Source organism: Anser brachyrhynchus (genome assembly GCF_964034855.1).
Source record: "Anser brachyrhynchus genome assembly, chromosome: 7".
Taxonomy (NCBI): domain Eukaryota; kingdom Metazoa; phylum Chordata; class Aves; order Anseriformes; family Anatidae; genus Anser; species Anser brachyrhynchus.
In genome coordinates this window covers 9,298,391-9,324,631 of record NC_137701.1, presented here as the reverse complement: position 1 = coordinate 9,324,631, position 26,241 = coordinate 9,298,391, and the positions used below count along the sequence as shown (strand labels likewise).

General features: G+C 43.6%; 1 protein-coding gene across 10 annotated transcripts in view; it reads left to right on the top strand.

Moving 5' to 3' along the window:
- ERBB4 (erb-b2 receptor tyrosine kinase 4) overlaps window positions 1-26,241 on the top strand; it is a 580,719-nt gene that overhangs the window by 53,579 nt on the left and 500,899 nt on the right. The window contains exon 2 of one of the 10 annotated variants that reach the window (XM_080600557.1): window positions 389-26,241. This exon is cut by the window's right edge and continues 13,897 nt beyond it. The exons of the other annotated variants lie outside the window; for them this stretch is intronic. The gene's annotated coding sequence lies outside the window, so the exon portion shown is untranslated. The remainder of the gene's footprint in view (window positions 1-388) is intronic. 10 annotated transcript variants of the gene reach the window in all.

The following is a 26,241-nucleotide window of genomic DNA, read 5'->3' as shown; positions in this document are numbered from 1 at the left end:
AAAAACTTAACAGAGACATGGCTATTAGGTTCAAAGCCGCCTAATGACGTTTCGAAAAAACTACTCCTGTAGGTAGCATGTCTGTGTTGCATTATTAGATGCCTGGGAATATTAGTTATGCATTGGCTCAGACTTGCAGAAATCAGGAGCGTATTTATAAATCCACATTCCTAGGTCAAGAAAAATATGCTAGAAACTCGAGCTGAAACATATAATAATAGAGCCTTAGATTTCTGCTCCTCCTGAAAGAATAGCTCTGCGTTGACTTCAGCCATGAAAAGCCATTTGTAATGCAGATTAAATCTGTTCACATAGGGAATTTGCGTGGAATTACAAATGCATGTTCAATTCCTGCTCTGATTTACCCCGTGCTAATTTCACCTTGTAGATGAGCTCGTGCCATTTGGAAAACCTTGCTTGGGTGCCTGCCCGCACCCCCCCCCTTACCTCCACCTGATGCCTTTGCAAAGACGACCTTAGGTGTTCGCCTCCTGCAAACGCCCGTGCTCCCTTGGAAGCAGCGGAGCCGCGCTGATTTACTGTGACTGAGAATGTGACCTCGGCTCTCCGACGGCAAACACCCAGGGAACAAACAAACCCAACGCTGCTTGTCCGGGAAGGCTGCAGGAGAACAGAGCCAAATGCTGCTCGTGCAAGGCCCTTGTGGTGGGGTGGATGTCAACAGATTTAAGCGAGGTTAATGTTGATGTGCGTTATTCCTGTTTTATTTCCTGGTGACACTCAAAATAAGCAAAAGGAGAAAGGAAATTTCTGTTGTTGGAAAAACAAAAGATGCAGCACGTTGTACAAGGTGGAGTCAAAGCAGTTCTGCAAAATGTGGGAATCTGGAGTCTACTCTTCTTGGCAAGGGCATCCCTGCAGAGGAGCACAACTTGTCTCCATCGCTAGTCTTGGAAAACTTGCGTTTTGTGCGAAACATCTTAAAAGTGGCATTGTGACTTTGGCTTTGTTTGTGCGTCCTTTTGGGTCTAGGAAGGTCCAAAATGTGGTGCTCCCTCACTTAGGAAGAGCCAACAGTGTAGGACCGTGCATGGGGTGCCTGGTTGGGAGCACTTGGTTGCCGGCCAGATGTGAATTTGCATTCAGAGCTGCTGCTCTGTCTCCCTTGCGCTCGTTAGGCAATGCTAATCCCTGTCCCTGTCTCCTTGCTGCCTGGCTGAGTGACCTTGTTGAGCTCGTAAAGCAATTTTTGCGAGTTTAATGGCTGTTGGTAGCATGTTGCTCTTCCCATCCAAGGGTTTGTGGGCTTTCCAACCCCACTGAGCTGCAGCCAGGACCATCCAGCTCTAGGATGCAGGACCACGGCATCGACTGGTTTGGCCAAGCAAGCAGGGTTGACCTGTTGCTCCTAGACTGGGTCCCATGTCCTATGGGGGAAAGTTCAGCCTAAATGAAGGGAAGAAATGAAGTTGGGTTTGTTTTCCTTGTCATAAAGCTCAGTCATGGAATTGGTTGGCACTGCCACAGAAATGATGCTTTCAGAAGATGGGCATTTATGGTCTGGGGAAGAGTTAGCTTTTAGAGTTAATTTAACAGAGCAAACCATTCGGTGCACTTCAGCTGATGGTGCACGGTGTTCCCCAAAGAAATGGTAACTCGTTGCCTGAAGCCAGCTTCAGTGTGAGTGCTAGTGATTAATGCCTGGAGATCCCAGTGGTCTTGGAAGCAATATAGTTAAGTAAAAGGCAATGGGTTGGATAAAAGGTCTTAAATCAGACTAATGTTGGCAAATGTCACTTGAAAGAGAGGGATTTTGGAGGGGGAAAAAAAAAGGAAAAAAAGAGAGCAATTTCAGAATAGATTCAAAGGAAGGAAAGCAGACACTGCTACAAACTAATAAAATCTCCACAAATGGGAAAATGAACCTTCTCAGAGTGAAATTTAATCACAGAATGGATTTTATTGTAATAAGGAGAATTATAATTACCACTTGAACAAGGAGAGGTTTTCCTGCCTCTCAGCCGGCGCACGGCTGCTGCAGCCCAGCACTGAGCATGAGAAGATGGTGCTGGGGTGGGGAGGGAGGGCCACAGTGCTTGTCCTACCAGTAATTAATGTACACCCTGCCAAAAACGAAACCAGGTTCATTTAGAGAGGCCATTGTGGATGTTGCATGTGTGAGCACTGTGAAAGCATTGCCCTAGGAGCTAGCAGGTATCTTCCCCAGTAGTACAGTGCTGTTCGGGGATGGTCCCCGCTGGGTTTTCATGGTGCTCCTCTACCCAAGCTTGTACGGGTAGGTTTGACTGCTTGGGGCAGGCTTTTGGGATGGGCGTTGGAAACCCTTGGGCTTCTGCTACAGCTTTAGTTATGCTTTTGGCTCTTTTTAAGGCCACCCAAGCAGGTCAATAAAAGCAGAAAGAAATGCAGTACTAGTACAGAAGCGTCAGTGGCCATTAACAGAGCACCAATTGCACGCATATTTCCTTTTGAAAATTAGTGGGTATTGGTATTTTTGTTCCAAGAAAGAATTTGAGCAGAAACGATGATAAAAATCCCACCTAACGTTTGTAGTTCAGAATTACGAATCCATTCAGGAGCTAGCTGACCATGCAGTTGGGCTTCTAGCTTTATTTAGAAACAATTACAACCTCCTCAGAGCTCGAAATATGTCTGTAGCTTCTCTTTAACAAGTCAATATTTTCTCAGCTATTCCCCTGCTGAATATGTTGTTGTTTCCTTCCTTATTTTTGTTATAGATGCAGTTCAGGCTGGGTTTGCTTGATTGATATGTTCTGTTTCTTTTCTGTATTTATGGTATTGAGCTCCTGGATTCTCCATTGACTTCATTAGAGTATTTTTGGAAAATAGGTATCCGTAGTGTTATTTTATCTCCCTGTCCCACTGAAAAAAAAACAAAACAAAACAAAAAACAAAACAAAACAAAACAAAAAAAAAGGCACAGTAGAACAGCATATTGAAGTGCTTTAAGTGAAAAGGAAGCGGTTGGTGCATACAGTGGCGTGGGGAGTGATGCCAACAACATGGATCAAGCCGCCAGTTCAGTATTCTGTCCACAAAAAGTTTATTTATTTTTTTTTTAAATTAGGATGAACATAATATTTGACAGCTTTTACCACATTTAAAATTGCTGCTGAAGTGCTCTGTGGGAAAACTCACATTCTGCCTCCTTAATTTGGTTCCTTAATAATTATTTTACATCCACTTTCCTCCTGAATTTTAGAAATGCTGTTCACTTCATCGTGAACGTTCTCGTGGCTGAGCATGTCAGAAGGACGAGATGCATTGCAAATGGCAGGGAACATGCATTAGTATGCGGCCTCACCAGCCATCTGACATGGTGCAAGATAGGAAATGAATTATGATCATTGCTGTCAAAATACATATAATTCCACATTGGTTGGTGCTTGAGTCCTCCCTTGAATGTAATGGTTTACATCCAGAGGAAATCAAGAAAATGTGTCTCCCCATTGAACCCTTCACGTACCATATAGTCCACAAAAGAACAGTTTTTTTCACGTCTATAAAAATTTGAGCTGAAGGTTTGAGGTAGGAGGGTGGGTGCTTTCCCTTGCTGGTTGACCTGTCACCTAATTGGTGTTTCAAGGCAGTTTTCTGTGTTTGAATTAATTTCCACATAAATATTGTGCTTGGAGCAAGGGCAGTAGACACCTTTTACCCTCGTGGAGGTGGGCAGCACCCTCCCTTTCTTCTTCTGAAAACCCAGATAAAAATGCATATTTTTCTTGTGGGTAGATGTTCTGCTTCTGCAAACGTCCGCGCTGGTGGGAAAAGTGATGTCGGATGTTGGCCTTTTGGGATGGTAACAGGGTGGCCAGCGGGCTGTTTGAAGAAGAGCCAGTTAAGGTTGAAAAAGAAACATTTAATGGGAATATATGTCTTTGCGTCAGCACTGGAGGAGTTAATAAGATGGGGTTTAAAAAAGAAAAAAAAATGAAAATTCTTTACTTGGCAAGAATATGCAATGTAGACACAGTCTGTGCTACAGCTCCATTTTTTTGTGCCAGCGGAGGCATGCAGCTAGTGGGAATTAAGCAAAGAATTGTGCAAACATTGGGGAGAGTCGCTGAAATTATTCAGCAGTCATTTTTTGCTACTTTAGGATTAATTTGTAAATTTGCTCTTGACAATCATTTGTAAAATAACCATAACCCTGAAATATTTCAGGTCGTAACAAGATGGTAGTTTAAACACATTGAGCCTGGTAAAATGAAAAGTCAATCAGAATAGAAATGTGATTTCTAGTATTTCATGTTATTCTGAAAAGGATGGTTTCAGAGAATTACAAAATAGAAGTGAGTCCCTGGCATTTTCCATGTGTCTAGTGCTGTTATATTCTCCAAATTGTACTTCTAGGAACTCTCTGAGAACATAAATACATGATTTTTATATTTGGAAATACTGTCTTTTTTTAATTATCTCAACTATTAAACAAAGAGTAGTGAAACATGCTTTTATGCTGTGTATTTTTACAGCAAAGTATTTAAACCGGCCCGTTGAATAATTTCACGGTGCGTTAAGTTCAGTAAGATCTTTTCGTATACATCATTTTTAGTGCTTTCTATATCTTTGGCCATAAGCTTTTTAATTACCATATGAAGAAATGTAATATGAAATTTAATAAGAAATAATTTTTTGGTCGTTTGGCTTCATCTGATTTAGCATTTTTTCAGATCATGTAGTCGGCATCAGTCGCATGTTTTGTTTGGAAATCACTGGATCCCCTTTAGGATAACACTGTCCATCACTCACCAAAAGACACCAAAAGCAGCAGCCAAGTGAAGAGAAGAGGTTTTATGAGTGCAGAAAGTTTAATCTCTGGAATCAGAAGAGCAGCTGTAATTTCAGCACTCATAGCGAGTCATTAAATCAAGATGTTAATGGTTTCCCGTTGGGCGTTGCTCACAGTGCCGGGATTTTGTAGGAGACACGTGGGCCAATTTGGGAACTGGCACCCCAATAGCACTGGGAGCCCGCAGCCTGGGGCTGTCTCACCCTCCTTTCCCGCAACAGGGATTACTTTTCCTATCTCACATCATTTTTTGGCATTCAGATGCTTTTCATCTCCATTCTGGTTTTGACCACACACTGCAGTACTGAAATTACGGGCTTTTTCTAATGAAGTTTTCCTCACACCCAGCGTGCTTGGGTTTTGAGGAATCTGCGTTTTCAGCAAAGAGGAAAAAAAAATGTTTTGTTGAAAAAGATCTTGGTCTAGTTTAGAGCTACAGACTGAATCTTGGCAGCCCAGGGACACTTTCTTTGGAGGTGTTCTTTAGGTTAGACCTCTACATAAATACTTCACAAGCTGGGTTTCTGATGCTGGCTCTCCTGCAACCTTTATGAATACAAATAATGTGCTCATAAATTCAGCAAAGGGAAACAAGAAATTGAAGCTGATGAGTCTGTTGTATGTCTTGGAGAGGAAAAGGAAAATAAAGGCAAACTAAAAACCTGCTTTTCCTCCAGCTCTGAGCTCTGCATCTCCGTGTGCCCATTGCCACAGCTCTCCCAGTGGCTGGTGGTGCAGTCCCCTTCCCTCGGAGCTGCTGATGGGCAAAAAGAGAAGTCTTGAGGGGCTTAATGCTCATTGACATCCAAGCCTGTGGAGCAGGACTTAACCCACGGCTGTTTTAATATTGGGGTAGGGCTCTGGCCTGGTATTTTGCTATCAACTAGCTTCCACCCCATTTTAATGGTTTGAAACTCAATACTTACACACTTTATTTTTTTTTTTAACTTTTTAAATGATTATAATTTGAATGATGATCCATTTTATCCAGTTTGTTTGGATCAGCCCCACAGTATTGAGGTTTGCATGCATATCATTGATAAATTATACCTGTTTGTGAACCCAACCTGGTGTTATATCAGGAAAGCCTTTGCTTTTTTTGTAAATTTTGGTGCTGCAGATCAAATGTACTTGAGAGGCTCATTTAACTCTGTCCTGAATTTGCTAAGCATTACTGTGGTGTCAGGTCCTGTGAGTAGTTTGACATGCCCTAGAAATTTGTTCTTGAGGACGGGTCCATTTTTGAGGTCCAAGGCAAGTACCCTTCAGGTGAGCAAGCCTTACCAGGTCTAGAAATGTTGGTTGGAAATGGGCTTAAGCTTCTGTGGATTGTCCTGGTTGTGAAGATGCATGGAGATGGCTTCCCTGTTCTCTAATTGTGTTTTTAATTGGATGATAGCAGAGGGTTCTCATCTGAACAATGCATTTGCTAATTGTTGAGCATTGTGGCTGAGCTGATTAAGAAATCAAATCTGAAAGAACCAGATCCTCCCCAGGCTGAAATTGATGCCAGTGGGTGCCAGATCTCTGCTTCCATTTTGGTGTTCGATCCAGAAGTGAGTTGCTGAGCCTGGAAAAATGAAATTAAAACTAGCATCTTCTCATTGCTTTACATTTGCCTTTGGGATCTGCAGGTGCTCTGAAAGCATTTTGTCAGACACACTAGCTGAGAGACTTGATTGGGTTTTGGGGATCGGGATACTATTATTTTAGCCCTTTACGTTCTTTGGGGCCTAACCCAATCCTAGAGGTCTATAGATGCTGCTCCCATACTGTCCCTTTCTTATCAGATACCTACTGGGGAGGAACTCGTGGCAGCAGTTACAGTTGAGTTGTCTGCTAAAAAAAAAAAAAAAAAAGGCCCAATTTGGTGAAACTTGGAGACTTGAGCTTGGAAGTCATCACCTGAAACACAACAAAGGAAAAGTGAACCCTGACTGTGGCTGTGGAACAGGGGGGAGGCTATCCAGTGTAGTCATTTGGGGTCTGGGGGCTCCTCTTTTCCATGGCTCAAAGGTCCACGGACTCTGTATGAGCCCCAGGAACTATAATTTCTGCTGCAGTATTTTTACTGTGTTTTCCCAGTTTCTCATGGTGTCCTCTTCTGGACATCCTGTATCATCACTGTGTCATCATGTTAGTACCTCATGAGCAATAGTTTAAAAACAAAACAAAATTAATGTTAATATTGGAGAATCAGGTTGGGGTTTTTATTATTTATTTATTGATTTATTTTTGAGAGACCCTTTCATAATGTTTAATTTCAGAGACTCTTTCTTAATGTTTCCTATCGTGACCATCTTTATCAGTAGAAATGTCCAGGCCTTTCTGGTGTCCCACTTAGCTCATGGCTTAAAAATGTTTCTGGGTAATTAATGCAGAGCTTGGTTACGGACTTGCTGGACAGATGTTGCTTTATCTTTTAGTGTTGGTAGCTTTTTAAATTCTTATTCAAGTATGTGGAATATTCCCCATTTTCTTTTATTATAAGGTAAACAAAATTACTATGATCTATCTTCTCCAATTTCAGTTAGGATTGTGCTTTGAAACTAAAACTCTAATCTATTTTTAGCTGAAAATCCTTAGAGAAAGTCTAAAAAAGCAAGAAAATGCTTTAGTAGGAAAGTGATATGTTCAAATAAACCTTACAGAGATAGTGCTCACCCAGCAGATGAAAATATTAAGTCTGGGGATTGTTAGGCGGAAGAATATCTCTGAATCTCTCTTTTCTTTCTATCTATCTGTAAGGTAACCTGATTATCACAGTAATCTCTTTTGCTCTGTCAGTTTGAAAAGACAGTATAATCTGTCATTCTGTAGGAAAAAAAATAAAACCCTCAAATAATTGTAGGCAGAAGCAAGTATTCCTTATCTGAACCTTAGTTTAAAAATGAGAGTAATATTTATACAGCCAGAAGCATGTTATATATGTGTGTATATATTATATATATATATCAATATATATATAAAAGAAGGTGGCACTGATTATTTTGAGCAAATACAGTGGCACATGGTTTATGTTCTGTGCAGTTTCTGCAGGTGATTGCTCCACTGTTGGGCCATTACCTATTAAATGCTTTATCTTCCTAGCAGGCATCATCTGCACAAGGGCACTGGCACAGCCTGAGTGTGACCAAGCATGTATATGCCACTACATACATTTATCTTCCAGAAGTGGACCCTGAGCATGCATAGGACTGATCCATTGGAGAGCATTCAGAGATGTGAAATATTTTACTCCACCAGCTAAGATGTGTATGAAAATCAAATTTTGTTTGGATAGACAATAAATGAGAGGAATCCAATTATTTTTGGTTTGTCGGTCTATCCTGAGAAAGCTGCCAGTAAGGCAGCAATAACCTATATGATATAACTTATTTAGCAGAGAACCCATTTTTTGTCTACCGAGTTCAGGATTTCTGACGGATTGTATTAAGTAAGCATTTTGTCAAGGTGGCCAAAATCAGCAGTGTGGTGGCACCGAGTCCTCTACCATAACCAGGGGGTGTGTTAGCAAGAAGCACGTGCGCACACAGTTTGTCCTCCGTGAGCATCCAGCTGGTAGGTGCCAGGTCTCTCCTGGACCTCCTGCCACTCAGGTCCCACTTGCAGACACCTCCGAGCATCCCTGAAGCACCTCATGCAGGTTTGGGGCTGGTGAGGCTTGGGGTTTTTTTGGCTGTGCTGGGCAGCCCCCGTGGGTGCCAGGATGCCTGGTGCAGGACTGTGGGTCCTTGGCCAGCATCAACACAGCTGGCACCCTTTTGGCAGTGATGGGGGACACCTGCATGCCCCTCTGAATGAAGGCAGCCTTTGATGTGGGACAAATCCTGCTGATTTTGCTGCAGCAGTGCTGCCCCAAGTGGGAAAGTCCATTCTGCACGTTTCTGCTTCAAATACAGTGTGGCAAATCCTGGCCCCGTTACAGCAGTGGAAGCTGGATGGCACGTACAGGGCTTTCCCCAGGACTCTCGTCAGGAGCTGGAGCTGATTTTCAGCCTGTGCTCAGGTGGACTGGCATGTTCAGCGGGGTGGGAAGGTCAGAAAGATAACATCTTGCTTCATCTCCCACGTCCAGAATTAACTCCAATGGCCAAGTCTAAACCTGCAAGTACACCAACAAACCTCTAAGACAGACCTTTTTAGGTGTTACCTGTTTTTGAAGTCATGCCTGTTCTTTCAGTTCAACAGCTCGACAGCACCAGAGCATACAGAGGGCAATGATAAACATAATTAAGCAAAATCTAACTTACAGGAGGTTAAAAATTAAAGGATACCATTCCTGCAGGGGACAAGGGATTATAGCTAGTTCCATTTTGGCTTGGTGGTGAGTGTAGCTGGCGGTCTCTGTAGGCTACAGATAATAATGTCACAGATTTTGCTGGCGGGCGTTGACCTCTAAAGACAGAAAGAAAGCTCTCTGGGCCACCTTTGAGCCTGTGTAGTCTGGAAAATGGCTTTCAGCAGCACTTCAGACAAGTTTTCCTTTTCATTCAAGTCTGAGCCTCCCATTAAACCACCTGCCTGAATGTCCAGATAACGTACTGGGGGGAATTAACTACTGAATATTTATTTTTGTTTGACCTGACTGTGTTTTACACCTTGCTTAGCCATAGAGCAATTCTGCAGACTGTTTCGATGGATTAAATCTTGTAATAGCATGCCTGAATGTGTGAAGCCGTTATCCAATTTGTAATGACATGCACCAATTACATGCATTTCCTGAAGGAATCCTCCCAGTTTTGGAGACTAGTTTGCCCTCTAGTTCTTACCCCAAATCCACAGGATCTGGGAACCGATTTTCCCAAATACCTAGAACTGGAGCTCAGTAGATTTGGATGAATTTAATCAGCGAATAACTGTTTCTTGTTCCTGCACGATGGACTAGGTGTGAATTGCTTATTTCTGGTCTTGGTTTGCTTAAAGGAAAAATAAAGAGGTGTCTTTCCCAAGATCATGGCACTTTTGCTGAATATTTGCAATGCTTTTTGCAATGAATTATAGATGAATCAACAATGTGGCATGAATTTAATAATCAAAAAGTATCATAGCATGTCACGCTACTCTCATTTTCTCCTTTATTTCTAAGGCCTGGGCAGACTGGTAGGATTGGCAGTGTGCAAAGTGTGAAAGCTGTTTTTTGATTCAGTGTGTACAGCTCGAGTTCCTTCATGAAGAATGTTTTCTCTTGTTTTAAACTGTCAAAACAGCACCTGACTGAGCCTGCAGTTAGCAGTATGTAAGTCCTGTATGATATGGAAGCTGTTTTGAGTATTCGAGTTGGAGACATTTCAGCTGTCTTCTCCTCAAACTACATGGGAGTCCTCAACCAGGGTTTGCCTCTGTCCCTCTTTTCCTCTAGTCTTGCACCAAGGAGATGACCAGTCTTCCTGGGATTACTGCGTAAAGTTTTACAAAGGTTGTCTTTCTGGCTGGTAGTTTAATGTGTTAGGTGTGGTTTTGTGGTCTAAAATAATGAATTGATGGAAATCCTTTAGTAATGCCCCCAGATCTATTCTTGTTTGCAGCGAGATGCACGGATTCTCCCATAAGTAGCTGGGAGAAAACCAGGGAGGCTTAGAGCCCTCTGAGAGCTTCAGCTTTTGGATGCTGAAGGAGTGGAGCATCAGTAATGGCCCCATGGGTTTGGGTCATGAGCTGTTGTTGCTCCTGTACTCACTCACTCAGAGTAGTAAAATAACATCCTTGGACAGGACCATGGGACGTCATCTGGTCCAACCCTGGCCCCTAGCGGGGCCAACACAGACATCACATCGCGTTGCTCAGGTCCTGCTGGTCACTGCGTAACTCTGAGATAAAGGCAGATGTGGGGATGTGTCCAGATCCAAATGACTCCTCAGAAACTGTAACATGAACATTATTACTGTCTGGTGTGCTGGGCAGTTTCCTGTTTAAAAAAAAAAAAAAAAAAAGGTTGTTTTTGTAACACCCCATTTTAACCGATTGATGGCTTTAGGGTTGTTGGCTGAGCCCATGCAGTGGGGACCATTGGGTTGGTCCCAGACCACATGTCAGTGCTTTTTTTTTTTAATTATTTATAAGTAAATTATCATTTATAAGTAAAGACACATCACCATCTCCAGTGTCGTTTGCCAAGGTCATACTCAGGTAGTAAAGCAAACAGGGTCTGTTTGTGCAATTAAAAACTAGGTAAGGACAGAAAAACTGTACTGCTAAATCTAGTCTTTGCTGTAATATGCCAGTGATCAGTGTCTGGGCTTCCTAATCGTCTGATGTGAACTGTTGGTCGTGTCCTTTCTAAACTCTCCATGTTTAGGACTTGTGCTTACCTGAACAATTCAGCCTCTTTTTAGTGTATTGTAAGCACAATTGCAAATCCTGTGCTTTGCTAAGGAGACCAGAGTAAAGCAGAGTGAGTTCTTTCCTCCTTTGTTTTTAATGTAATTACGTCTAGCTGGGATGCAGGGCTGAGTCTGAGGTTCAGGCTTTTCCCAAGGAAATGGCAAGTCAGAAACTCTGATTATTGATACTTTTTTGTGATCTAAGTTCTTAACTGCTGTGAGTTTCAAGGTGTGGAAGTCAGCAGGAAGTCAGTCAGCCCATCATGGAGTGGAACAATCCTGCTAATGCAGGAAACAGAGAAGCTGGTGCTATAACGCAGCCCAGCATCCGTCCCATAGACAGCCTCTTGTTTTGGCTAATTGCAAATAATGCTGTGTCTCTTTCTCAGCTAACTCAAGCTGACTTCCCCACAAAAATACAATGTGATGATGGTGGATTTTTTTTTATTGTTGGATTGTGTTTTGGTCATGTTCATGAAAAATGTCACTTTAGGAAAAAAAAAAAAGGTTTTGCTTCAAACCCTCAGTGGTTGTGAAGCTTTGGAAAGTTTTCATAGTCAGAATTCTTTCTGTAATCCAATATGCATTGTAAATTAAAGCTCTGTTACTGTTCAAAATGTGTCTGTGTTGACTATAAATCTGAGTTTCACATGGTATCCCTAACTGCAGTAGACGTAAAAGAGCTTTTTCAGCCTTTGGACAGTTAACACAGAGGCATCTATGCTAGATCAGAGTATACCTCAATGCTTTCTATGTTTATTTTCTCCCTGTGAGCAACATCAGATTGATTGACTCGTTCCTATAATTAATCCAAAAAATGTTTTGCTGGCATAGTCACTGAGTTGAAATCCAGTGTGACATTTCCACAGATCATACCTAGTTATTTCAGAAGGATAAAGCTTATTTAATTGCTTGTATTGTTATCGCAACAAGTGTCTTGAATCCTGTCATCTGGTGTCAGCCACAAGATTTGCTTTGTGCTCTCAGAAAGCAAAGAATCCCAAAAGTTTTTTTTCATGTTTTTTTTTTTTTTATGTTAGCTACAGTCATTCTTGACCTTGAATTTCCATGCCTGTATGAACCATATGCTTTGATAGTTTTTTGACCTGGGAAAAGTAACTTATTAAAACAAACCTGTTGTCTGTGGGCTTTGAGGTGATGCTCCAGATCAACGTGAAACAAGTTAGGCACATCAGGAATCTGCTGGCAAAGACCTTTTTGCAGCTGTTAATGCCAGAGGAGCCCAGTGTAGGATTTCCCTAGGAGTCTTGGTGACTTTCAGGCAATTTCCAATATTACGCTGCCTGAAATAAGTGAGAAATGCTGAATTTTCTTTTTTATAGGGAGCCAAACCCTTAGATGCATGGAGGGAGTGCTGTAGGGATGTTTGGGATGGTCTAAAAACAAAGAAAAAAGAAAAGGGGAAGAAAACTGATTCAGACTTAAAACTTTTTATATTATTTTTTTCTGAGCAGTTTTTAAAGTTCTTGAAAGACCTGTATGCAGTCTGAAATCGGCAGACAGGCAGCTTTGAACTATGCAGTGGATGCGCAAAGAATATTGATTCCTTGCAGCTTTCTCTAACCTTGGTAGTAAAACACTACAGAGTCCGTATTTTCAAATGGGCACAGTGTTCTTGAACGGTTTCTGCAATGTATTAGTCACAAACTGGTGTTTCTTCAACAAAAGGCATCAAGACTTCTCTTTCCAGCAACCTTTTATTGGTTATGACTGCAGTAGAAATGGTTTTCCTTTGTTGTGGCCAGGCTTGAGGGCCTTTCTATGTCCCTTTTCTGTTTAGTGCTGTTTGTTTGGCTATCCAGAGTATTTGGAAGGTGATTCTTAGAAAAAAATAATCTGGTATACTACTGAAATTTTCTTTCTTCTGCTTAATGTGGTTAACTCCCTGGCTGTGTCTTGTGCTGATTTCTGTGCCATATCTGAGTCTCTGTTGCATTTCTCTCCTCCCTGGATTAAACCTAGGAGGAAGGATGGAGAAGCAAGCCATGTTTTCCAGACAGCCTGTGAACAAGGCTCTGGCTGGCTTTGCCTCTGCAGCAGACTTCACCCAATCTCTTCGCAGTTGTTGCATTTTCTTAGTGCTGAGCATCCCTCCTTGGATTTGCCTGCCAGATGTTTCCCATTCAAGCCATATTGGTTTCCGTTACCACCTTGAAAATTGACTTGAGGTGGAAATGAATATTGCAATTATATCATTTACTTTTGCATAAATTAGTGTCATTTTCTCTTAAATACCCTGCCATTTTGGACAAGCGCAGTTTATTAAAAAATAATAGTTGCAGTTCAAAAGCATTGCTTCTGAATTCAGGGAGGGAAGGGATTTTTTGTGGCTTTTCCAAAGCAAAGTGGAGGAAAAAAAAAAAAAAGCAAAAATCAAGGCAGAAACCTGAACTTCCTTGGAGGGCTGGGAAGCATCTTGCAGGAGCAAGCAGGGCAAGTCCCACAGGCTTCCCGAGGTGCTCCTTGCCTCCGTGCTCTTCTGGCTGCCCCCGGGGTGGGGAAGGAGTAGTGGAGGGGACCTGGAGGGTGCTGGGGTGCCTTGGTGGGGGCTGCTCCTGTTCATCGGGGGCAGCCTCAAGCTGCTGCGAAACTGGGTGAGAATTTCGATGAGGTGCTGCAGGAGCGTCGTGGCTCCATCTGTCTGCAAAACGTGCCTTAAAAGAGAAAAAGAAAAAGGTAAAAAAAGCTGTATGTGGGGTCAGAATGGCTGTCACTTGCCTTATAAGATGTTTTTGCTTCATGGGGAAGGAGAGGCAGCTCATGCATTTGGTAAGAGCTTGAAGCTGCCAGGGTTGGGCAGCGATGTCCTCCGTGGATCATTAGATTAAGGATTGCTCCAGTCTAAGGTTTGATGGAAGCATTTTGGGGGAAGAATTGAAAAAAGCGAGCAGAGGGCACGGCTTTGCAATATGCAGAGGGACAGTCTCTGTTCATGGGTGCCTAGCGCAAGTACACAAGAGTTAAATTGAACTATGTAAAATCCCTAATACAGTACTGGATGTTTTCTTTAGGAATCATGAAGCATGTAACATCCTTATGTTCTCCAAAGGGTTTATTTGGCAGCCTGTTAGCATCTCACTGTGAAATGACTGAAGGGGGAATAACCAAAATAACAAGGAGGGGGGAAAGAAGAAAAGGCAGCAGTCACCAAATTGGAGTAACAACTTGGTAGCACAGCACCTTTGAACCTGTGGCTCTTTTTTCCCTTCCTCTGAGTGGGCAGCAGGGCTTAATGCCCTTGAAGACAACACTATGCCGGTCAAACTGGGACTGAGACTTGAATAATTTTGCCTCAGGCTTCCAGTTGCTGCTGGATTTCAGCATGTTTGAGGATAAGCCAGTCTGTGTAATCCAAGGCAGTGTTTGCTCATTCACTTTGGTCTTCTGCAATTATCCGGATTTTAGGCTGAGGAGCACCTTTGCAGCTAACGCGTAGCAGCAAGAAGTTGCAGGGTAAATACTGCAGGCAGCAGGAAGGAGATCTGTGCTATGGCAAAGACTGCTGCTTGTGAAGAGACAGAAAGTAGCTAGGGTAAGAAAATAAAAGAAAGGGGGTGAACAGAGGAAAGGATTCGGGTATTCAAATAGCTGGTGGATTAACAGAGCACAGTGCATACCTTTGGGTCTTCACTCTCTTGATTTGAAAAACAAAAAAGCTTTCAGCTCATCTGTGATATTAGTTTTTATACAGATACCTTTAATCCTAGAGTTTCCATTTTCCAAGCAAACAAAGATGTGTTTATTTTTCTTATAAACCCTTTCCCTATCCTACATGCTGTATTTTTGAAGCTAATGACCTAGATATACGGAAACCAGAGGAAAGCAGGATCAGGGTGCTAATGACAACCTGTCAGAGGTGTCTCCTCCCGATGCGGAGCTGCAGGCTGGGTGCCTTGCTGGGGGAGCATCCCTGCCCAGCCCCGTGCAGTTTTACTCAGTTCCACTGTTATCTTTCTGTTTCTCTCTTTACTGCGGTTTTATTCTTGGGCTGTGGCAGAAATTTGCTACATATGTTGTTTTTTTTTTTTTCAAGTTATTTTTATTAAGAGATCAGTGATGCGATGATAAGGGGTGTTTTTATGTCCTTTGTGGTGCCTTGACCTCTCCCCCATAGCTTTTAGGTTGCGAATGTCCCAAGGTGCCTTTGGGAACCCCTCAGGTTTGGGAAAGGTTTTGCATTACAGAAAGTCAAAATAGGATGCAATGCAGTGACAGTGATGCTAATATTATGAAAACACAGTAACTGTTTCATAGAGAAGTTCCAGAAACAAGACTACCTGTAGGAAGCTTTGGGAACCATAGAAAATTTTCTAGTGTTTCCCCAATCCTGCTATTTTCTTTTTACTTTAAATTTTTTTTCTTGATCTGTTTTCCCAGTTTAGTACTGGTACACTTTTTTCCCCTTCCCCACTATTGTGCTTTTCCTCTCCTGTTGCCAAAAGCAGCCTCCTCGGCTTGTTTTGGTAAAGCAGAGCCTCTGCATGCAAGTTCATAAGCTTGAAGAATGCAGTCTCTTTCTGTACTGTAGCTGTGAAGGATGGCTGCTATGGGGCAGGACTTCTGTGCGAGGGAAATGCCATTTCTCGTTCTCTGGAAGAAGTGTGGAGAGCATCTCTGTGAATGGATGGCAAGAGGTCTTCCAGATTCAGATCCCTGGGTGCTGGATGAAGAGAAAAGCATCCAAACACAGGCTGTGGTCAGGGAGCAGAGCCGTGGGGAGAAAAATATTACCTAAATTTCACAGTCTTCCTTTTAAGCCTACCTATTTTTTGAGTGGTTCAGACCAAAACCATCTCAGGGTTTTTTAGCTTGACTCTGGGAATAAACCTTCCTGGTGACTGAGCACCATCTGAGTTACTTAAGTTGGGGGAAGGATGCCGCCCATCCATCGTAAGCCTTCTCTGTCTCGTATATATTTTTCAAAGCCTACATCCTTTTATGTTTTCTTTTTTTACATCCTGGAAATTAATGCAAGGATTCAGTGTCTGTGTGCCAAAATATATATGTGTATATGCATTTGTATATGTATAAACGTAAGTACATGTATAATCTACCCAGTCAAAATAGTTTCCCAACACATCTGTTGCTGAACAGATGCTCTCTGTATTGGTCGATTTGGCTGTTGTTGGCCTTCTGTGGTTGATGTTAACATTAATATTTAAAGAGTAATGAAGATCTGATTGCTATGGTGTAATCTAATGTAACATAGGAGAATCCCAAAGGTTTGGCTTGCTCTGAGTGCCACGTGTCCCAGAACCTTAGCTCCTACTGTTTGCAGTTCACTTGCTGAAGTCAAGGAATCAGCTATGTGACTTTGATTGCTGGTGTATGACAGCAGATGTTGGGCTGCTTCAAGGGGTGTGTGCAGGTACATTAACCTGTCGTCTGAAATGCTGCTCAGCAATGGAGTGTAGGCAATATTTGTAATAAAAAAAATAAAACAGTACTGTAAAGTATTCAAAGAAATGAAAGGTAATACAAGAAATGGCTTGTAAGAGTGAGAATTTTGCAGTATTTAAGAAGTGTATGCGTATTAAGCTTTTACTTGCATAACTATAGGATGTCTCCTTTTAGAACCTTTAGAACATAATATTTTTATATAAATAATGCAATTGTTCCTTGCACTTGCATTTACAACATACAGATACTCCACCTGCCATTAATTGAAAGTGGTTACATGGGTGGAGGAAGTAATGTCTGTAGTCATGCAGGTACTGTTGGCTTAGACGTGGTTCCTCGTTCCTGAATCTCCACGAGCTTTACCAGGAGGAGTAACTACCAGTATCCTCAAGTGACAGATTTGTGCAGAGGGCTTAGGGACTTTGCTTTGCAAAGTACTGACCTCTCTCCATGGCAGACCTCGTGGGAGTCATGGCTGTCCAGTAGCCTTGAGATCAGAGCTTAAATGCTGTTGCTGAGGTTGGGGCGCAGGTCCCAGGGGTGTCAGAGAAGGGAAGGCTGCCCCACTCCCAGCTTGGGCGCTGCTCTGTGTCCCAGGATATCACCTCATGCAGCAGGACTTTTTCTGCAAGTGTTGGTAACCATCGTCATGCTGGTTACTGCTGGAAGGCATTAGCATTGGATTTTTGTTTGCTGTTTCTGTATTTTTTAAATTAATTAATCTGCTTTTGATGTGTATGTTTATATGTATATATATTCACTGTGTATGCATGTGCATTCTGTATATACATCTGTTGTTTCAGGCAGAAATCTCACAGATTGATCACTGGAAAATAAACCACCTGACTTTGTAATCTGTGCAACTACTTAGGTTAGCAATAACTATGTTTATAGCATAATAATTAACCGTCCATTTCCTCCCACCCAATTATTTTATACAATGCTTCAGTTGATTTAATCAGTGCCCTTTCGAGCAAGTGTGTCCTTTTTAAAACTAATGGATTTCCAGCAGGATCGGATTTTCTTTTTGACTCTTTTGTTGCTAGTTTCTTTAGAGATGATTTAATCTCTGTAAAACTGGCATCCATACTTGCCATTCTTGATTATATTACTACTTAACAAGCTGTATTAGATTTGTGGAAAAAAAAAATCAAATCAGAAAATTGAGCACTAGACAGTAACAAGTAAAACTTTTTTTTTTCTAGTACTGTTTCCACTGATGGCAAGTGTATGTAATCAAGTTATTTCTGAATTATCTTCAAGCTAGGAGAATAAGAAAACTTAGGATAATGAATCATTTGAAAGTAACTACACAGAAACGCCACTACAAATGATGGCCCATAACTTCATCGTGTACAGCGCTGTCCTTGCCTTCTCAGCAAACCATTTGGTTTTGCTTTTGCATACAGTGGGACCTTATCTGGCTGGAATCTGCCACAAAGTGGGTGTTTGAAGGTAGTTTGAAGGAAGGTGCTACAGAAGGGTACTGCTTGCTCTAATTTCGGCAAATCTTGTCCAGAAACCAGCCCACATGCAGAACCCGGAATTGATGGTGGGGAGCTGCTCAGTGAAAGCTTTGGGTGGTTTCATGACCCTACAAAGTGTCAATGACCAAGAAGAGCCAGGATGTGTGGCTACAGAAGAGCAAGGGAAGAGAGAAGAGCTGCTCCTGTACCTGGGGATGCAAGTAGGTGCTTGTACCTCAGGGCCAGAAGTGAGGGTTGTGCTTCCTACCCCTGGGGCCCAAGGCAGTGATGAAGCTCTTGGGGCTTCCTCGGGATCTGTCCAGGCTTGAGGAACTTCAGCCTTTAGGGGCTGCAGGATCTGAGCTGCTCTGTATAAACACTGAATCCTCTGCCATGATTCCTGTCACGATTTTGAGCCTTCCTCAATCCAAAATACACCCCAGCAGTCTCCTGGGAGGCCAGGCCACACACAGGAGAAACCCCCTCACAGACCACCTCAGGGCCTCGGGGTGAAGGGCACCCTCCCGTCCCTCCATTGAGAGGACCGGTGAGGCCTTCTCACTGCCCTTGCTTCCTAGAAGGGGAGAAGTGCACAAAGGCTGGTGTGCCTGGGGATCCTGGTGGCCTTCCCCAGGGAAAGAGATGATGAGGAAGGACCAAGGCCCGTGGGCCTGGGAGGAGGCAGGCAGCGCTAAGCAAAGCCATCATTTTTGAAGCAGAATCGTGTGTGGCGCCGTGGGGGTGCAGTAAGTTGCTCACCAGAAAAGTTTCTCTCTAATGTCCATCATTTAATGGTTGGCTTATGCCCTTGAAGTGAGATGTCTTCTGTCCGTAATACAGCCACGGTAATTTCGTTCTAAAAGTACCCTATTTGATTAAGAAGCAGCCATGAAGGCAAATATCAAATCTCTAGGTGGAAACTTGGCCCGGCAGAAGTCAATGAGAAGTTTCCATTAAGCGAGGCCAGGCCGGGGTGTCCCCTCCGACCAGGGCATGGGGCCGCTCAGCACGGCACGGCCCATTTGTCACAGCAGGAGTATAAATTTGTTTTCTATTACTGACATATATTTGTCCTTTCCTTTATTACGGTAATAATTTCTTCAAAATACCTTCTTAAAAAAAAGAGAAGTGTCGAGAGCGTCAAAGTTTAATCTTAATTTTGTCCTAACCTTTTACAAAATAGATTAAATTACTCGTGAAAGTAATACCAGCAGCCTTGTTCACACCGAGCTGCTCGGGCCAGTCAAGGCGAGCTATCCACCTTGTAATATCTGTTAGCGCATGAAATGTGAGGAGCACCTCACCTGCATGAGGTGTGTGGGCCTTGGGTGCATTTAAACAACACAAACGTGGTGCAGTGTCATAGAGGAGCCCAGAAATGTTAAAACAGTCCACTTGTTTTACTAGGCATCTCTGCCACCACAGTGGGTTTTCTTTTTCACTTGTAAATTTTTACGCTGCTGTATAAAATATGGAGATGCTTTATTATTATCTTGTGGCATCAAATTATCAGGGAACGTGGAGGAAGCAAGGTGTTTTACATCTGGGATAAATAATGGCTTTTCTCAAAGGCAGTTTTACGGCAAAAAAAATCTGGCAGCCTGCTGGTGCTCAGGACAGTGCTGTGTAAATGCACCTGTGCTTTAGCGCTCTTGCTATGGCAATTTTATGGGGCAACCTGTACCCGTTAAGCTGTCCCCTGGCAGCAGTTGAGGATGTTTGCTCTCACTTTAAGCTAAGTGAGGGCAAAACTGGGAAATTTTTGTCATGTTGAGGTGTCTGAATCAGTTATGGACTGAGTGCTAATTCAGGTGAAGGCTTTGCCATGTGTGGGGGTAAGCAGCATGAATGGTTGGCCTGGGTAGTTCACACCTGGCTCACGTGCTTGTGCCCTAAGTTTGACTGGAAGAATATCAGCTGCTATGGTGCTTTCAGACAAGACATCCAGCCACTGCAAAAATAGAAGGGATAGCCCAGCTGCTCACAGGGTCTCTGGAGGAAAAAGGAAAACCTTGTCTTGTTTCTGATCTCTTCTGCAGAGGTTGAAAGCATTTTTCCCAGCCCATGTGATGAGGTGGCTGCAGAAATGGTGGTCTTTGCATGTGTGCATGAAAAGCTGCTGAGCTTCCCACCATGCTGCACCTTGCTGCCTGGCAGAAGTGAGCTGGCGGGCTGAGCAGAGCCTGCTCCCAGCCTTATATTTGTGATCATGGCCATATTTCAGCCCCATCCCATCTAAAAAGCCATGCAACTCTTCTCTCCATGCCTTGTAGACAGTTAACAGTGTATTTTGCTGTAATAAATGGGGGGGATGCACTGGAGGAGCTGATTCAGCTGCAGAAAAAAATAATTGGTTTTGTTGGTTCTTTTGTTCTTCTTTTAAGGGAAAAACAAAAGAGGAATCTCAGGGGAGGATATATATTTGTTTGTCCATCTGCCTTTTTAGTCCTTCTTTCTGTGTTTCTTCTTTTTCCCTCCGTAAAGGCAGGCTGCCCCAGCCTGCGAGGATGCTGACGAGGCTGCTTTATTAGCAGGAGTCGGGGGGACTGGGACAGAAATGTGTGGTGGTGTTGTGTTTAATAAATAAAAATAGGAGGTCTCGTTGGAAACAACTGGCAAGGAGCATTCCCTGATGCCGGGAATGTGTGAGGACAGCAGACACAGAGTGGCTTGAGCCCAGGATCTGGTTTCTGAGCCCTTCTTTGAGATGCACCATGATGCTGCTTCTACTCCGTTGCTTTAGAGCCTGGTTTAACTGTTTTAAGTGCTTTCCATATAAAAAGTCAAACTGTACCTGAGGTGCTAGTCATTAAAAACATGCCACTGGCAAGTTCGACAGCAGCATGATCTGGTGGCTCTCCTCTTCTGTTCATAACCATTCATCTTCAGCTGCTCCCCTTCAAAATAAAAAGGAAAAAGGCTGCTGAGGTCTGTGGAAGACTTACCCTATGAGCTGCTACTGCCATTGTGCTGAAATCTGCTGGGTGTGGGCATGCAGGCACATGCAGCCATGTTGCAGGAGGGTTAAAAATATGCATACGCTCATAGGACTTCGAGGGAGGTTTGACCAGTGTAAAAATCCCAGGCCTCCAAAGCTGGCAGTCGGTGGGCGATATTTTGAGGCTCTTAATCCCTGTGGTGTTTGCCCAGTAAAAAGCTGTCTCGTGGCTGGCATGTAGAAACTGACATGCTGTATAGTGATTAAAAATATGTTTATGTAAAACGTCCCTGCTGTTGATGCGTAACTATTTCTTTTTAACTCCTTTACCAGGGAAGTTAATACGTTAATTATTCAAAGAAAGGTGCAAAACAAGGGGAGTGAATAGAGAAGAGGGGATTTAGAGACCGGTTTCTTCAACCACGGCTTGTTGACTTATTCCAGAGTTTCATGCTGAAGTCCTCATGTTCTCAAATAGATAAAGGTGGGACTCCAGTGCTACATGCAAAGCAGTGCTTAAGCATCTTTTTATGTCTTGTAATTGAATGGTTAATTGTATCATCCAAGTAAAGAGGTATGTGGAATAACTGTCCAGATCTGTGCAAGGAAATGGCTTTTCAGTGAAAGCTGTCTCATTCCCTGGGGCCCCATGACTTTGTTGGGTGAAGACATGCAGGCTGGGCGGCACAGGAGCTCAGGCTCTGTCTGCCAAAAGCAAGGCTTGACCTCCGGGCATGGAAAGTCACGAAGTTCAGCTGCTTCTTGCAGGAAAGCTGGCTTGTCAGTCTGCATTGAATGGCATGGGCCAAATTAATCTCTAACAGGAGTAGGCACAACTCATCGCTGGTATCAATCAGTTATTTGTGTTGGTGACAGGTTTAAGCCCGAGTTCTCAAGTTCATTTAAACACCACTCAAATCAATGACATGTTTTGAAATATAGCAAGGAACACATTCATAGAAGAAAAATCCATAGAGGGTTATTAAATGTGGAGAAACTACCTGTGGCTCGGGAGCTCCCTCGGCACGAGCTGCTGGGGACCAGAAGAGGATCTGCAGAAATACAGCGTTTTTGACCTGATTGTGTAGTCTTTCCTTGGGCCTCTCTCAGCTGTAATATATAACAGAATTATGTTCTTACATTAACTTTGATTCCTTCTGTGATGTGCCCCTGCAAGGCTGGCCCTACCAAAAAGAAAACACGTTCTTTTATTTTTATTTATTTTTTTCCTTAGAAAGAGATGAATGACAATACCTGCTCCAAACACATCCCCGGTGGACTTTCATTGACTTCAGGGTCATTACAACAGGGCAAAGCCAGCCAATATTCTTCACACACTCTTTTGCCACCTTTTATACCCATTTTGTATTCCCTAGGTGGGCTTTGCTGCCCGCACGGCTGGGCTGGTGCCCTGTGCATCCAGCGCGCAGCAGTGATTAACTGGTATGCCCCTGAGGTTTCCCCCCACAAAACCCTCTTTCAGCAGATTCCTTATCTGCTATCAAGGGAGTGTTTACAGCAGCTAAAGCCCTTAAATGCCTTGTCTCTGAGACTGATGGCGATAATTAAAGCAGTGCTTTCCAGCCCTCTGCTCTTCTTCGCTGAATTGCTGGAAAGTGGGGAACGGGGTTGTGCAAGCCAACAGGAAACCATGGAAATCCATGTTCAGCAATTCAGTGTGTATTATTTCTTTGGCTTGTTAGCATGTCCTCGCTGCTGGATGCAGATACCTAGCTTGCAGAAACCTCCAGGTAGGGGAAAGAATTGCCCAGCAATTGTAGGCCGTGTTTCGACTCCTCCTGTGCTGAAAAAAGTCCATCACTATGTGTTGTAATTCAATCAGTGTAAGAGACCTGTGTCTGTGGATTTATGAAATGATGGGGAAGGGTAGTGGGATATTAGCTTTGGGGTTAAAAAAACAAATAAGTGAAACAACTGATTTCTCTTCTGCTCCAATTATGGATGAAATAGCAAAAAAGCAGCATCCAACTAAAACACCAGACACAGAAATCATGGCTGGTAATCATAGTGACACCAGGACGAGTTTTTCTAGATGTGCTGTGAAATTGTGCAGTAAATTAAGTTAGACGAGATGTATTATTCCCCGTTTTAGTAAATAAGTCTCCTGACAGGAGGCCCCAGCGAGAAGCGGCCGCAGAGAGCTTCGCTGCTGCATGGGATCGGGGCTCGGCGCGGTGCGTGGGGCACAGCCGCTCCGGCACTTTGCAAGCCAAGTGCTCTGGGAGATGCTGCTGAGGGCTCTTGGTCTCACACAGCTGCTGTTGTCATCTTCTCTGTCTTTTTCTTTTGTCATCTTGTCAGCCATGCTCCTTGCTTCCATCTTCCCAGCTTATGTAAAGTCTGGGGTTGTTTTATGGTCCTGCATCGCCCCCAATGGAGGCAGAGGCTGTGTGGTGCCTTGCATGGTGTTTCCCAGGAATCAGGATGTCCCCTGGCAGCGTCCTGCAGGTGAGCAAGGACCACGTGAGCACCCCACAACTGCTGCCCCAGCTGGGAAGTGCCTCATCCTCGGTCCTTGGCTGTCTCATGGCCCACATGTGGTAGATGTCTCGCTCTCTGGTCCCTCAACCTGCATGTGGCACAGGCTGATCCCCATTCAAAAACATACCGTGCTTGCACCCCTTTCTACAGCAGTCAGGGGAAGGGAAGTGATTTCATCTTCATTCTACTGCAGGTCAGGCTCTGCCATACCTTCTGAAAGCATCTGCTTGATTCTGTGGCAGCAGCCCTCCTCTGAAACGTGTCATCCCTGTCTTCAGTGGAAATGGTGCTAATTTTTCCTGATCTCTAGACCTAGCTGTGATAACTTGGCTGCTTCGCAGCAGATGGGCTACGTGGCCTGCTCACATGTGCCAAGTTGTGATCTGAAGGGAGGTTGATATAGCATGGCCAGCAGCACACATGCTCATGTACCTGTAGCCACACACTGTTTTCAGCTGGATGCCTGATGGGGAACTGCAGAGCAGGTTTGGATGTGCAGGGGGGTGAGCCTGGGGGCTTCTTGGCACAGCGTGGCATGAGGAGGTGACCAACAACCAGGCTAAGCTCAGAGACCATGTTAAAAGCCAACTGTAATAATTCAGCTGCATCCTCGTGCACCTGAGCTTGTAAATGGCGGGCTACATCAGCGGTCCCTGCAGAGCACATGGGTTATGGGGGAAAGGCAGCACTTGCCCTTGGTGCAGGCAGTGTGGTTTTGCCTGGGTTGTTTGTGGGTAGGAGTACAGAGCCGCTGCTCCTGGCTGCGTCTAAGGCTGGATCCTAGGACTTGGCTTCATTTTTTAACCTGGGAAGCAAGGAGTAACTATTAAAAAACAAACAAACAAACCTGAACTAAGGCCATCAGGGTCTGACCTCTGTATAAAAATAAGACAATTTGTTCTGAAAGTAATAACGCAACAAGAACATCCAGAAAGTCAGCTCATGCGTAAAGCCACAGAGTGCATCAGGTAGAAGCTGGTTCCTAAGCCACCGATGTCTGTATCCATTACCCAAATTAGCACTTAGCAAAAGAGGGGCTCTTCCCCCCGCTGTGCTCGCACTGGGAGGGGGTAAGCGAGCGGTGCTCTGTCTGAACCTGTTATGTGCTGTTGTGTGGGTAATCGCTGACAGTACGTGCTCTCTGGGAGCCGAGGCTAGTGTTACGGTATCTTCAAGAGGTTTAATGACAGCATAAAAAATGTGATCAATATTCAGTGGACTTAAAATTTCAGCATTCAGTTGTAGTATTTGATTACACATAGCAGTTTTCTTCCTCACACTTGCTGTCAGCATCATTGGCTGTGGCATCCTCTTAGTACAGTGCAGAAATCCTAGGTGGTAGCTTGCTGTCCAAATTGTATTTTCACTGAGACGCCCCCATAAGCAATGAAAATAAATGTTCTTAAATGTTGATTTGGAGATTTCTTTAGTAAGGAGGTGTTTAATAAGTACCTACCAATGTAAACAAATTGAGTTCCTTGAGTCACAGCTGGAGCTGCAACTTTTTCTCCCTTGATTATCAAGGAATATATTCTGCATGGACGAATTTGCATCTTACAAAGACATCTGGTTGCTAAATAATATAATTAAAGTAAACACAGAATAACAGAGGCCTAATCCCATGTTCCTAATGAGGAGAGAATAGTTTTTGGGTGAGTGCAATGCATTGTCTGGACTTGTGCTGGGAAGAGCAAGGGAAGAAAGAAAGAGCAAGAAAAGCTATAGGGAGAAAACCGGAGAAAAGGGAAGGGGGAGAAACAGAAGAGAGGAGGGTGCAAGAAAGAGGAAATAAGGGGTGCCTCTGCCAGACCCTGGAGTGACGTGATGCCAGAGGCTGCGTGTGCTAAAAGGGAGATGAGCAAGAGGCAGATCCTGGAGAAGTCACTGCTGATGGAGCTGCGACACCCACAATAGATCCTGGTGGTTCCTCAAAACTGGCAAAGCACCTACTTGTGCTTTGCTCAAAATTTAGAGGCCTTTTTTTTTTTTTTTTTAAACCTCAAGTGATTGCAGAAAGGGCATTTTTCTTCCTAAGCAATTAGCTTTTCCGTTTTGCTGTTTTAATAATTTTTGAGCACGGAAAGCCAACTGTCGACAAATCTGTGCAAAGTTACTATATTTAGTTTTTGAAGACAAAACTGCTCACAGGAGCATCTAGGTGGAAAGCAGTTAGTGATCTCAGCTGTCCTGCTCTTTCCAAGCCATGATGTTCCAGTAGTCTGCTTGGGGCACACCAGAAAGGTTTTTTCAAACCTTCAAGCAAAGGTTCAGGGTGGTGGTGGTGGTAACGTGAGCCATCATCTCCTGAAGGTGCCTCCTCCCAAGGGCAAAACCCAAGCACTGCTGTTTTCTAATGCTGAAGGTGTGCCCTATGTGTCCATGTCCCTTTGCTCCATAACAAAGCAGTGTGGCATTTGGGAGGGTTTTCCTGTAGGGTATTGTCCCCACATCTTGGCTCTACCGCTGGTGCTTGGATATCCTGGCTTTGCTGCATGATGGGTGTAGCTTTTGCTATCAGAGCTTTCATTCCTCTTGCTTGGCAGCTGCAGTACTTGTGGTGGGGTCCTTCTCCTATAACTCCTCTGTTGAGCAATTATTTCGAAGACGTACTCTGAAGTGGTTACTTTCTGGCACTACTGAAGATCTACAGTGAAAGCTCTTCAACCACAATGGTAAATCTGTGCTTTTCCAGAAAGTTGTGGGGGAATTGTCTGGCTGAGGATATTCTTCATGCTCCAGCGTAGACCTGGCTTACTTTGGCAGAAAAACCTGTCTGGGAGGTCCTGGCAGGGCAGA